Consider the following 14,143-nt stretch of genomic DNA (forward strand, 5'->3'; position numbering starts at 1 on the left):
GTTTCTCATTGACTAATTTTGCCTCCTAACAACAATTATAAAAGGAAAAAAAAAGTGTTAGAACAACTCCTTTACTACCTCCTCAGTATTTCTACAAAAGGAACATAAACTTTTCTAAGTCAAGGTGTACAGAGTCAACTTAATCTTGCAAATAATCTTTGCAGTGTGCAAGAGATTCTCCAGCATCCTCAGCTCTGGAGTATAAAAGAGTTATCAAAGCTAAAAAGCAGGATTACAGTTATCAGCCCGATATTTCACTTTTAAGAGATGGACTATTGATCAACACAGAGATAAAGCTGATCTGAGTAAGCACCACATGAAAGATTGCCAGTCCAACCAATAAGAAACCAAAGTGTTAGTTCAGAGAAAGCATTTTTTGGAACATTTAATCACTCTATTGAATAGAAAAAAAAAATATAAAAACTGTATGCAAAAAGTTGATTTTTAAAAAATTTATACTATCTTCTCATCACAGGAAGGGATCAGAATTTATTTTAGCTCCCATGATAAAATATTAGCAAACTAGCAATCTCAAATGCACTATTCAGGGCTTGGAAAAGGGAATTTGAAACAAAACCAAACAGAAAGATTCGGATGGGAATTTGGATTTAAGTCAGAGTAAGCTGTAAGTGGCAAATCCTTTGTATATGTTTATATGGATGCTCTTCTGGTATTACAATTGTTTACTGTTCTACTTGTTCTATACTTACAAGTTAATTTTGCTTGTTAAATGGTTTCACCCTTCAAGCTTAGCATAACTCTTCAAATGCAACATTTTAGCAAAACTGCTTTAGTGCCTCCTGCTCTGAAGAAAATGGAGCAGCTCAAAAAATTCCCTCTGTGGTTATAGGTGTCAGTGACCTGGGTGGCTGCTTTTCCTGCTCAGGCTGTGTACAGAACTTCCACTTTGGGAAGAAAAGCACTTATGGGTTCCTGCTCTGTTGGTTTCCTTTAAAATAAACGTTGGTTTGATGGCAAGTTTGTAATTAATAGACTGAAAGCATTATAAGCCCATTATGGGCAATATAAACCCATTATAACATATTGTAGCAGGTATTTAAATGTATTTTCAAACCAGTTTGAGCATGTTCCAAACTCCCTTGAGGAGTTTGGTACTGCAACAGAAAGGATTTTGTATCATCACAGCAAGGGCTGACTGCAGTTATGCCATTTTGAAAATCTCTCCACTGATAAACAGCTCTGCTTGTTTTTAAAGCTCTGTTTACCTCTGTCTTTGTAGAACTGGCCCAACATTTTCTAAATATATTTTAAGCTATTTTTGTTATTGTTATTTCACAGGCATTTTCTTCCAGGGTACATCTTTTGTTTCCACAGAAATAGCACCAACTTCTTTTGTAGTGCCTGTGTTTTCTGGGGACACCAAAGGCTGCTGTTATCTGCCATGCCCTGTTCCTGTGCCTCTGCTGGGGGTACTGGACATCACATTTCCAAATTAAGCTCCTAATCTCTCTGCTCTAGGTGCTATTGTTTAGTAAATATGAGCATGGAGAACTCAGGGATCATGGATGGCTGTTTCTGCTCTACTCTCTAACTCTCTGTGGTTTGCAAATAAACTCTGAAAGGTCGTCTAAACAGTTTACAGTCTGGAGCTGTGCAAGTGCTGAGGAAAACACTCCAAAATGTGTTTTAAGAGAATCTATGCTCTGTATTCTTAGCCCAAATACACAGGGAGTGGGTTGGGGGTGTGCACAACATACTGCATTCCCAAATATTTAATTTAAACCTTGGTCATGCAGTCCTTTGAATAACACAGACACAAGCTGATCCTTTGGAACTAACCCAGATAAGTCCTGAATGGATAAAAATCAACTATCTATGAACAGTTTGGATTTTAAAAGGTGCTGAAGTCAAATGCATGAGTCCCTTCCTGGTATTTAAGTAAAACACAACTTCTTAAGGTATTTGAGGAACTTTCTAAAAGAATGAGCCAAATCCTTATATATAATCTAAAATATGCCACTGTGGCTAATTCAGAAACACATTCAGTTCACCACAGTGTCAAGTCAGGAGTTGTGCCAAGAGGAAAAAACATAGCATCCAGAAAAAAAGTTTGTATAATGTACATCTCTGCAACCTGAAGTGAAATACTCACCTTTAAATGTTGTTTTATGTCATTGGCACCAGCACCATATATGAAAATATGGCTTACATTTGGTGTTCTAATTTCTGTGAACTATTCTTACACCTATGAGTGCTCCTATTGGCTTCTGTATAAAGCCAAATCATAAGAAGTCCCTTTAAGATAAAACCATGACTGCTATTCCAGCTTTATTGCCCATGATAAACTACCTTCTCCAAGACAGGATTTGTCATTTGTAGATCAACCACTAGAGATAAAAATAACCTTTCTGATAAGAATTCATCACAGCTCTAATGTAGGTAGACTTTTTCCTTTACATAAAAAGCCTGCTCATTTTTAATCTAAACAGATTCATTGGAATTTAAAATTTTACTTATTTGTTGCTTTTTTCCCCCTGTTTTTAATCTGCAGTAAACTAAACACAGATGTCTCCAAAGCACTAAGCTGATGATGAGACATCACAATTCTCTTATTTGGAGAAATTGAATTTCAGGTAGATACACCCTTTTCCAAAAGTGCCTGCAGATTTACAGCTTTGAAATGGTGCAGTTGGGTTTCCCTGTCTCCCACCCTGCACCCTGCTAATCTGGCTGGCTGCAGGCTCTGGGCTCCCATCCCTGCCTATGCAAATCCAACACCCTGTCCTCTCCCAGGCTCAGCTCCCACCCACTGCAACTCCCTGCCTGAATATTTGGATCTCAGTTACCCCTCTGAAGCAATTTCCTGCCTCTTTCAGGCTCATTTCTCAACTCCCAGGTAACAAATTTTCAACCTGATTACAAGTGGGTGAGTTTAGCCCAGGCTCTTCTAAGGCAGTTGCATAATCTGAGCTGCTCTACTGCAGCTGTTGTTGAACAAAAGTTATCTATGAACTGCAGACAAAATCCTTCCATATTTACAAAAGCTACTATGCAAAATATCAAGATATACTGCATGACACTGTGGTTATTGTTTTCACTGGGACCTTGCTGTTTGCTCAGTCCTCACTGTGAGAAACCCACAGCTGCATTTTGCATCTGACTGGGAAAGAATTTAAAACTCGAACATTCTGATCACGAATTTCTTGCCAAGTAAATGCCACCATGAATTTAATGAATAAAAATTGTATCTTCTTAGAGTTGAAACTGACTTCATGACTGGCAACATCAGGATTTTTTTAATAGGCTTGAGGGAAAAGCTGGCATTGGAGTTGTGTACAATTAATCACTTTTGCTTGTCCATTTGGTATCATATAACCAGAAAAAGTTTCCAGAGAGAAAGTTTCCAGAATACAGCATTTGCAAGACTATTAGCCAAGCTGCTCCACTGTTGCAAGCAGACACAGCCAAATCAGGCAAAATTAAGTTGACAATGGGATCAAAATTAATCTAATCTTTGCTTAGATTGCATTTGTTTTTACAGATATTGCACTAAGGGAAAGGGCTGGGACTCAGCATGGTGTCCTCCACTCCTCCACCAGGGGAGGCCCAATGGGACTCCAGCCTCTAGAATGGATTTTTTTTGGAACTACCTAAGGTCACTGGGTTTGGAAAGACTCTTGAACCATAAGTGACGGTTAGGGACCACCAAGTGGGCTGTGGAAACCTTGGAAGAAGAAAACCCTGACATGAACCCGAGCCTCTCTTGTGGATTCTTCCTTTCAGTGATAAAACAAATGAACAGGGATCTAAATTAGAAATACATTACCTAAGTTTACTAGAAAATTAATCGTACAGTAAATGACAGAGAATCTTGGATGAATTTCTCTGTAACTCCAGTTCTAGCATTCAGCAGAGGGAATAAAAACATAATGCAGTAATGAAACACTAAGTTAGAATCACTCAACCAGCAGCTGAGTAGAACACTCATTATTAAAGTTCTTGAAAACAAAAATCCTAAGAAAGAAGTGTACCCTGGTTTGAAAAGGTATGCTCTGATCATGAACATAAGGTGTGAATTCTATCTAAAGTCTCAACAGGTAAAAGAAGAGGAATTCAGCAATTTAAATGAAATATGTAAATAATAAGATATTAATTATAGGGCACTGAAGCATGATGTCCTGTGACAGACAAAAAATTTCTCAGTCAAGAAAAGGAGGTAGAACTATAACCACTTACAGGCTGGAGGAAAAGCTGTCAATTGATATTTTCAAAAATAAGACATAAATATATATATACACCACACACATCCTTACCAGCAGCACATTGCAGAGGTATTTCAGCTATCTCTACATCACATCAAGCTTGATAAAACAATGACATATCACATGATATCTGCACTCTTCTTGGAGAGAACAAATGCTGGACTCAGCATTACTTATGATCTTCAATGTTGTACCTTCTTCAAAACCATTTGCCATTCAGGACACTTGAAAAGATGAGTATAGTTCTTCTCACATGGTTTATCTAAGAGTTTTTCAACATCTAAACTGCAGAAAGGTAGCTCCAGCATGTGGCTTGACCCAAAACCTCAAAAGAAGAGTGTAAAACAAACAAACCTTGATGACAGAGAGAGAAGGTATGCATGAGAGGAAGTTTTCCAAGGGAACTCATTGCCATTTAGTAAAATAAATTATCAATGTCAAACTGACACCTCTGAAAATAAGCTCTTCAAAATGCATTAGAGAAACATAAACAAGTAATGAGCTTTCTTTTTGGAACTCTGTTTTGTTTGGTCTGAAGTCAACACAGAACAACTAACTTACTTGTTTGAAGTGAAAGAATGAGGAGTTCCAGGCTGCAGCAGCTCCCTCCTTGCTCTTAATTTCAAAATTTTGTCCACAAAGCAGAGATGTGTAGTGGTCACCTGTGAAAAGCCAGGCACATGGCCACTGCTGGACAGCCCCAGCGGAAGGGCAGCTGCAAGTTTAGCTTTATTTTTAACCTCTCAAACAGCAAAGCACAAATTGTGTTGTCCTGTCTCTTGATCACCCCACCAGGATCCCAAATTTGCTGTCCCCACTCACCAAATCCTTTGCCATGATCTCATCCAAGACCTGTCTTCAGCTTGACCAACAGCCTGAACTCAAACCTAGGTTAAGGCACCAGAGGTGAACATATCTCCTTTGATCTAAGGTTTTCAGGCTCTGGCTCACTATTGCTTCCTGGCTGTAAAACTCCTGCTGCTCAGAAAAGAAGGAGGAAGAGGTTTTCTGTGCTGCTCGTGAGACAGGACCCATCTGGAAGTGAAAGGAAAGAGTTTCATGCCTCACTCTCCTTCATTCTTTCAAGAAAATTTTATTTTTATCTTTTCTGTCCTCAGTCTGTTTCTGTAGAGCTGGCCAGTCCTTAACATGGTGCTTTATATGTATGTTTTGTACCAAGAGGCAGTAAAAGCAGTACTCAAGCAGTCTAAATTGTATCTATAAATACATGTGAAGTCAAGCAAGGGGATTCATCACAAAGAATATCTACTGTTGTATCAGCAGAGCTGACACAAGTCAGGTAAGGCCAGAAAATAAGATATGGTGACAGCCTCTAAGTTTTGTTTATACCAACCCATCAATTCAGAAAAGTGTCAAGAAGCTTGGCAAACAAATGCAGGCTGGGATGTTCTATCCAGTCACAACACAATAAAAGAATGGATAACACAAAGTATCAGTGCTTTGATTCAGATTCACCAATTGCCATAGAAGTTAAAGTTTCCTCTTTTTCTGGTAAAAAAAAACACTTAGTGGGGAATAGATTTGAAACAGCCAGAGTAATTACTTGGTTTGAACTCCTACATGGCACAGACCATTAAATTACAGCAAGGTATCCCTGATTTAGTCTCAAAATTCTGGATATCAAACACAAAAGAAGTTTTAGGACACAGTAACCATCTCCAGTAGACTCCCATTTTTGGTGAACAACAGCAAGACTCAATATTATAATTTTCTGCCCAAGAAAACCTCATGGTAATTGGCAAATGTTTGAGAAAGCTTTACCATCTCTCCACTATTTGACAAATATGGAAACTGAAACTCCAATGCATGAAACTTAGGCAGAGGGAAATTAATCTGTAACTAAAGCCAAGCAAAATTTATATGCACTAATGGAAATCTGCAAATTGGGGTTTACATGAGATTTGAGTGCCATGCAACCTTGCTGCCTGGACCTTCACCTTATCCAAGCCACTATAAAGTGAACATAAAATAAAGAATTTCTGAGTCTTATCACCTTTTTGCTTTCACAAAGCTGCTGCTTATTTTTACTTACCTTTATTTGCTTTGTACTCCTATAGAGCCAAAAGTGGTAAAGGAAAAGGTAATTTTTTTTCACAGAAGAAACTACTGAAGATAGAGAAAGCAAATCTGTTCCACAGAAAGCTCCTGTCTAACCCAGCCATATTTCTGGGGTTAAATGATGCAAAGATAAAAAGCTGACTTTGTGAAACAAAGGTAAATAGTAGCCCAGATGCTCTCATTCATATTCTGAAGTTATTGCCATCAGATCTGTGACCAACACATTTCACAGCTTGTGAATTTCCAACAATCATAAATTAGGGCAGTAAGAGAGCACCAAGTACAGTCCTATAAACCTTTGGAAAGGTTTGCTTTATTTATATTCCAGCTGGGGACACTACCAATACTCTAAAGTTTATAAAGTATCGGAATCCAGTGGAATCCAGTCCTCAAATCATGCATTTTATATTTCGGATGGCCTGGACTATAACTATGTATTAGCACTGCTCCACATGCTCACATAGAAGGTAAGGAAATATGATTTATTCTCTGTTGTTCTTCCAAGCAGGACTGGGTCCACCAGGTACAAAAAACCTGTGCAGGCTACACATAAAACAAGATCATTCATGTCTCCAAGGAAGTGGAATAACCCTTCCTTTTCAGAGGCTCTGTTTGGCCCTCCTAGCTTTTATGTGTGAGCAAAGAGAAATTAAAAATAATTAAAATCTGAAAAAAACTTCCTCATCAGCTATACACAACACCCAAATGCTAAACTCACATACAGATTCCCTCTTAGAGGAGCTTGTATTTCTAGGTGAGATGTACTAATGAGACATGAGAGGGAGAACCTTGTAAAGTTGCCCCATAAACATTCCTCCCTAACTTGTGTTCTAAGTCCTGTGTGACACCCATGACTTTCCAGAACCCAGCACTGACACTCACTGTACATTCACTTCATAGAACTCTTTTTCTAGGAAAGGTTATATTTAATGATGTTAAACTGCATTGAAAATATTTGTGACATCTGTCAAATTAATTTTAAAAAATTCATTAGGGTCAGTGTAACTGCAATAAATACAAAATTAATAGCATGGGGGTTCTTTTAAGGTTACATTAAAATAACATTCGGGATCTGTTTGAATCTGACAAAATCCAGGGAACTGACTACAGCCACAATTTGTCCATAAATTCTTTTCCCTGCATAGGAAAGGTGCTAAACAATCCATATTTTTCATTCACAGTGCTCCATGTGCTGGGGTAGAGAAAGTAGTGTCAGAATTAAACCTGGGATTTAGGCACTTCAGCTTCATTTGGCTTACAGCTCTCCTAGGGCAGGTTACTCTTTAGATCCATTTTTCTAAATTCTGGAAAACTGCATTTAAATCTAATTAAATCTAATTAAACACCCACAGGTGTTTTGAGGAAGAGTATCATCCATTAATGGTGTAAAATGCTCTGATCCTCGTGCACAGAAGGAGATAGAGCATGGCAAAATCCTACTGCTCCCTGTGCTTACTGGGACTTGCTGGAATAAGGGTTTAAATATAAACATCACTTTCCTGAGTTCACTCCTTTCCTTTCCTGCATCCCCCTCATGTCTCAGAAATACATCTCTTCCTTCAGAGAAGAGGCAAAATTTGGACCTCTGCACTGCAACAGTTATGTTGACATTCTCCCTTCTGCATTTTCAATTCAAAAGATAAAAATATGGAGATAAGTCACATTACAAATTAAATCACATTAAAAATTAAATCACATTAAATCTAGAATAGTTTTGAAATTTGTCAAATCAATTACTTCATCTAAGAAAGCCCAAATGCAGAGCTTTAATTTGGAATGTATGTGCCAAGTACAGCTCATAGCTCAGTATTTTTAAAACAATATACCAGGGACTTCAAGGACATATGACTGAATCCTGTATCTTTTAGTTAAATTGAAAACAGGCAGCCAGGTAAAAAAAAAAATCCAAATTTATATCTGAATCTTTTCCCAGATGTACAGAAGAAACTATTCTCACAGGGCTTTTAAGTACATCTTTAAACTGCAATTTTGTTACCTAGATCTGAATGACAAGAAAGATGAATCATGTCTCAGAATTTATTCAGCATTGCTAATTAAACTCATTCCTGGAGGCCTGGGAAGCACTAAACCACTGGAGTGTAACAGTGAAAATTAGCGATTTGAATAGAAGAATCATGAACTTTGGAAAAGAAAACATTATCCATCGGTGGAGCTCACAAAACAGCCTCTTACAGAAACTAAATAAGATTAATGAAGGTGAAGTCAAGAAAAACAACAGCTTTTAAAAGTCCTCATGTCTCATTTTCTAAAGAAACATAAAATAGACTCAGTGCCACTAAAAACCCTTACCATGCACATTTAACATGAAAATAGGGAAGCAAGTTTTTATAGGCCTCACTTCACTAAACTGCACAGAAAAAAATATATTTTCAACAAAAATTATTTCAAAACAATTCAAAAGAAAATAACCTTCAAGTATTTCCAAGTATTTGGGGCCAGATCTCTCCAAATTTTGTCATATTTCAGTTAAAACTGTTACCATAGGTGTTTCAGTGCTGCTGTTAATGTTTATTCTCAATGATAGAACTATTCATGTTCCTTGATTTTCTTCCTGGAGACTTGTACACACAGCACACAGCTCTTGGGGACTCAGTCTTCCACTTTGCAACCAACAAAGCACAGGTATGACAATAAAAATCTGTCAGGATAACAGGACTGCTGCACCTGGAAATCCCTGCAAAAAACAGCAAAGAGGAAGCCTTTGAAATTAGAAGTCATTGCTGAAATGTTGGATTTAATGCAGAGATTATTCTTCTGGTGGGAAGGCCAGGGATTCTGGCAATGGAAACTGAGCTTGGACCTCAGTGTGCCCAAGGAAGACTGTGATTACTGGGTATAATGCCTTGCTGTGAGCCCTGGTATTACTCCCAAATCATGCCAGAACATCCATGCAAATGTAAATCCCACAGCTGGCAGAGGGCAGCTCTGAAGGAACCTGAATATCACTGGGGAGATAAGAATTGAATTAGACTTGCCTTCTGCTGCACTAGAAATGAGTAGAGAAATGCATGCATAAACACACATGTAATAAAACACATATTCCAGGACTTCAAAACTTTCCTGCAAATCCCAGGCTTCTATCATGTTCCTTTTTTAAAAAGGGGAGAAAATAACTACATGATTTTTTTTTTTTTTTTTTTTTTTTTTAGTAATAAGCAGGTTTTTAGGGAACTTCATCCAGCTGGCTGGATTATTCTGTTTGTTATAATGGTATATTGGGGTTTCAATGGTCAGAGACCCAGTCCATTTAGCAAGCACTTGTAAGTTCCAAGAGTAAAAAACAGCAACACAGTTCTCACAACATACCTTCAGAGAAAATCTAACTTTGCCAACAGCATGATCAATCTGTGGCTGGCCCATGGTTGTGGCTGGTTGTAGGTGTCACTCTCTTCAACAAACTCATGTAATTTGTGATTGCCATGCTGTGATAAATTCCTCATGCTTCTCACAGGAGTTTCTCAGACCTGGAGTCCTTCATAACAGCACTGCCAGTGCTGCAATCCAGCTGTTCTGCATGTACAGGCATTTAGTCTTTCCACTATAGCACTTATGAATCTGTACACTCAGAAGCCTGTTACTTAGAAGCACTTAATCTCTAAGAACAAAAGAACAAAAGAAAAATCTCTTAAAAAAAAAAAATGTATCCAGCTTACCAAAAGGGCTCAGCCTTAGATGTAAAACCACAGTGATACCTGAAACCACAGCCCAAAACCCATCACCTCCATGACAAGGATATTGGAGCAATAAAAGTGCATCAGCTCTTGAAATCCTGCACTGTTTGGTGACCTGCTCCAGAGAGGTTCTGCAGAGATCCATTACCTCTGGAGGTTATGGGCTGGACCAAGCAGCAAAACACAGAAATGTGATCTCTGTCAGCCTTCACACGACACTTACAAAACTAACACACGCTGCCACATAACTGATGACTTCTGCTCAAACCCACCGGGTGACTGAACATGCACAGCCCCATAATTGCTCTGTAAGCAGAGAGTTCTCTTGATGATTTGGAAAGTGGGAGACCAAATGTAGAACTCCACCAATACACCAGGCAACTGACAGAAAATCCAGCCAAATGCTAACAGGAGGAAAAATATATTTTTTAAAAAGCTGTTTCTATTAAAGCTCCCTTTGAGTGCAGATTTCTGAGTTTGCAAGAACATCCCTCTCTAAATTATTTAAATTCAAAGTTACTCATTACCCCTGACCATGGCTATTCAGTGAAAAATGCTCACTTTCCAGGATGCCAAGTTAATATCAGGAATATGAGATTTGAAATAAAAATGTCAATTTTCAACTAAACTGAAACTGTCTGTAGCACTCCTCAACATCTAACCTTGCTAGGAACAACATCAAGTTCAACAGCAGCAGCAGCAAGTAAGCAAAGCTTCCTTGAAGATGATTTTGTGATTGTCTGATTCCATGATCCGCATGAAGATGTTTCTCAGGCAAGAAGGGCAACAGGATATAGTAAACTTAAAAAAAAAAAAAAAAAAAGGAGAATATGAAGATTAGTGCCTATGCCTAAGTCATGGAAGCAAGACACTGCTCTTTAAAAAAAAGAGAGTTGTTATCACAAAAATTGACTCTTTAGAAAATAAATAAAAATATAATTATACATTATTTATTTAAAATACAAGGCTCATATAATTATATTTATTGTAACTTTTTAAAAAGTTTAATTACAAACCTCGCAGTGCATTTAAATGGTTAAGAACTGTTCTTTTCACTAAGAATAGATGTTCTCAGGTTGCAGCTATCCTGAAAAAATAGCTTTCCAGCATTTGAGTACTTTAAAGAAAGTATTTCCAACCCAGCAGCACATTAGTATGTCCTTAAGGACAGGGAAGCAGAAATACATATCACGTATCACTGTGCTTTTAGAATTAAAGAGCAAGGGAGAATAACAATGGTAGAGTAGCTCCTAGAGAGAGGTGGATTCTTCAGCAGCACAAAGCTGCCCTGGTTTAGGGCAGATTTAGGTTGAGAGATCCCTCTGCTCTCTTGTGAGAGTTCCACACTACAGCAGAATGCTGTACTTGTACCTTAGAGAGGATATATCCTTCAAAACCTTTGCTTTGAGACAACCTATGGGCTTTAGCACAAAGAGGGGCAGAGCCACAGAGAAATGACTGGAAGTCTGGAAAGATCTCTCCATGAGCAGAGACAGTCATGAAAAGGACCATTGTTGATCAAGGAGGTGTTCAGCAGAGGCATATCAAACAATGAAAAGTACAGAGAAAACAGGCACTCAGTATTTAGTCTGTATTATACCTGACCTCTAATGAAACTAAAGTGCAACTGGTGGAATCCCTGGCTTTACTAGGAAGTGGAATTTAAAACATTGCAAGGACAAGCTTCCCACTCATTTTGGAATGGATGTCTCTCAATACTCCTCACAGAACATCTTTCACTCTTTAATAAAATTGTAATTGAAAACACTATAAAAATGGTGTGATTCAACGGGTCAGCTACAGACCTCTTATGATTGTAATCAATGACAGATTATAAAAACATTCAATGTTCTATTAGGGAAGGAAATTATGCTTACATCTCATGGCATGTCAAACAGTGGCTGAGAAGAAACATTGAAGAACCTTTCCACTCCTCTTCCCCTGCCTTCCCTGGACAAGTTGTTCTTCTGACAGACTGTTTTGGAGCTCTATCCATCACCCTCCAAGTGATTCCCCCAACAGGCAGGATCAGATGCAGCATACCAAACTACATGACACATTATGACACACTCCTGGGTGACCATCCTAAAGCACTTGCAAAACTGCAGGCACTTACAGCACACATTAATAAAGTTTTCTTTGGAGACTTCCTCTTCAAATTTAAGATTACACACAGTGTTTACAGTGCAGGCGGTCACCAGAATGGAATTTGACTATCTTAGCCATTTGAAAAAATATTGCTATATCTTGGACTTTTAATAAGATTTCCACAGATTTTATGTGGGTCAAAGGGAGGGAAAGTGCTTCTAAGATACTTTTAAGATAACACTTCCATTCCACTTAGAGTGGAAACTGCCTTTTTGACACCTAAAGCTGCCGAGTTCTTGATCTGCTTTTTCTCAGGTAGAGAATCCATTAAGTGATGAACAACTTCTCAAGAAGGGTTATGAGCTCTTTACATTTTATTCACACAGCCTCAGATTCTTCCAGCTACTTTGAGCATTTTCAATAAATAATGAATCAGCCACAGCCCTTGACTGCAAGAACCACAGAGTTCTGTACTGAGATGTGAAGGCAAAGCACACTGAGGTCTCCTGAGCCAGTCTGTGGATTTGGGGACATTATTCTGGCACCTGAGGGAGCTGTTACAGAATTTTGTAATTTTTTTTTTCAGTATACTTTGAGGAGCACATTGACAGAAGTCCTCAAATTTCTTGTAAGTACCGTTCTTCTGAAATTCATTCAAATTTAAAGAAAAAAAAAAAAAAAAAAAACAGAACTTCCTATCTTGCCTGCTCTGACAGCAACATTTTCTCTAAGGTCATCACCAGATGAATAGAATGTTTTGTTTACCTTTTGGTCTAATCAGACAAGATATATTTTGTTTTGGGAAGATGTTTGGTTTGTAATGCAAAGTGCTCATTGAAAGATGTTTCTGTTTTCTCTGTATGTGAGGTTTTCCAGAGTCTTTGGTGGTGGCATCAGCTGTGTTTCAAAGCCTGCTGGCCCAGGAACAACTAAATTCCATTATTTTAATGTTTTGGGGTTTTTTTTTTAATTATTATTTTTCCTAGTAGAGACTAGAGAAAGTTGGTAGGAATAAATACATGTTTAGATAGCATGCCCTATTTGCCCAAAAATCTAATTTCTCAGTTACAAATGATGCATAGAACATTCTTTAACTTTGCATTTTAATCACTGAATCAGAGATAGATTAAAAAAGATAATTCCTAAATAAATTGGGAAAAGCTAAATGCTTAAAAAACTGTGCAAGAATAAAATTTTTTTCCAAAATTAATTCCATAGCAAGAGGAGCAAAATTTTCCTCTTAAAAACCCAAGCATCAAGTTCTTTCTCAAAAGTTTGGACTAATTTCTTCTTCTTATGAGGCTGATACTTAATAAATCGTATTCATTTGCTTGTGCCTGTTTTCACTGGAGACCTGGAAGGGCCAAAGCTCATTTGCTCTGTGCAGACCCAAAGGGAGATCACAGCATTTATCCAGAACAGAAATCACTTTTCCTTATTCCAGCACAGTGTGTTGGTTGTTGTATTGTCATTATCAGATAAGAAATAATTTCTTATATTGTTCCTGCCACTACATTGTAGCACTGCAATATCTGAAATATAAATGTACAGTGCTGTTTTCAAGCATCTAGATTGTCCTTTTGGTTAAAGAGCTTGGAGATTCCTGGAGGAAGCATGGCAAAGATTAGGAAAGATCAGGAGGATAATTAAAATCTGTAATTAAGATGATGTTTTGTAGAGTGAGCGACAGGAATCATGCAAAAATGTTAAAAACCTCTTAGAAATAACAAAGTCATTGAAATGCAGTCTTAGTTTAAATGTGAACTTGCACATTTCATACACATCTATATATAACCCATAAAACCTGTAGCTCATGTACAGAAATGATAACGATCACTGGATGAAAACCACTCTAGACTAATGAAAAAACCTGAACAAATCCTGAACTGCTCCAGGAAGGGTACACAGCTCTGACAGATCCCTTAGTACAAATGGTGGGAGTAAAACATATCCACATGATAATCACATCCTTACCAAAATTGAAAACGTATGTGAAAGCCATGGTGGTCTTGCAAAAATATAAACTCATAAACGATTTTTTGATTTGGTGTCATCATTCAT

This window comes from Erithacus rubecula (assembly GCF_903797595.1).
Source record: "Erithacus rubecula genome assembly, chromosome: 6".
Lineage (NCBI taxonomy): Eukaryota > Metazoa > Chordata > Aves > Passeriformes > Muscicapidae > Erithacus > Erithacus rubecula.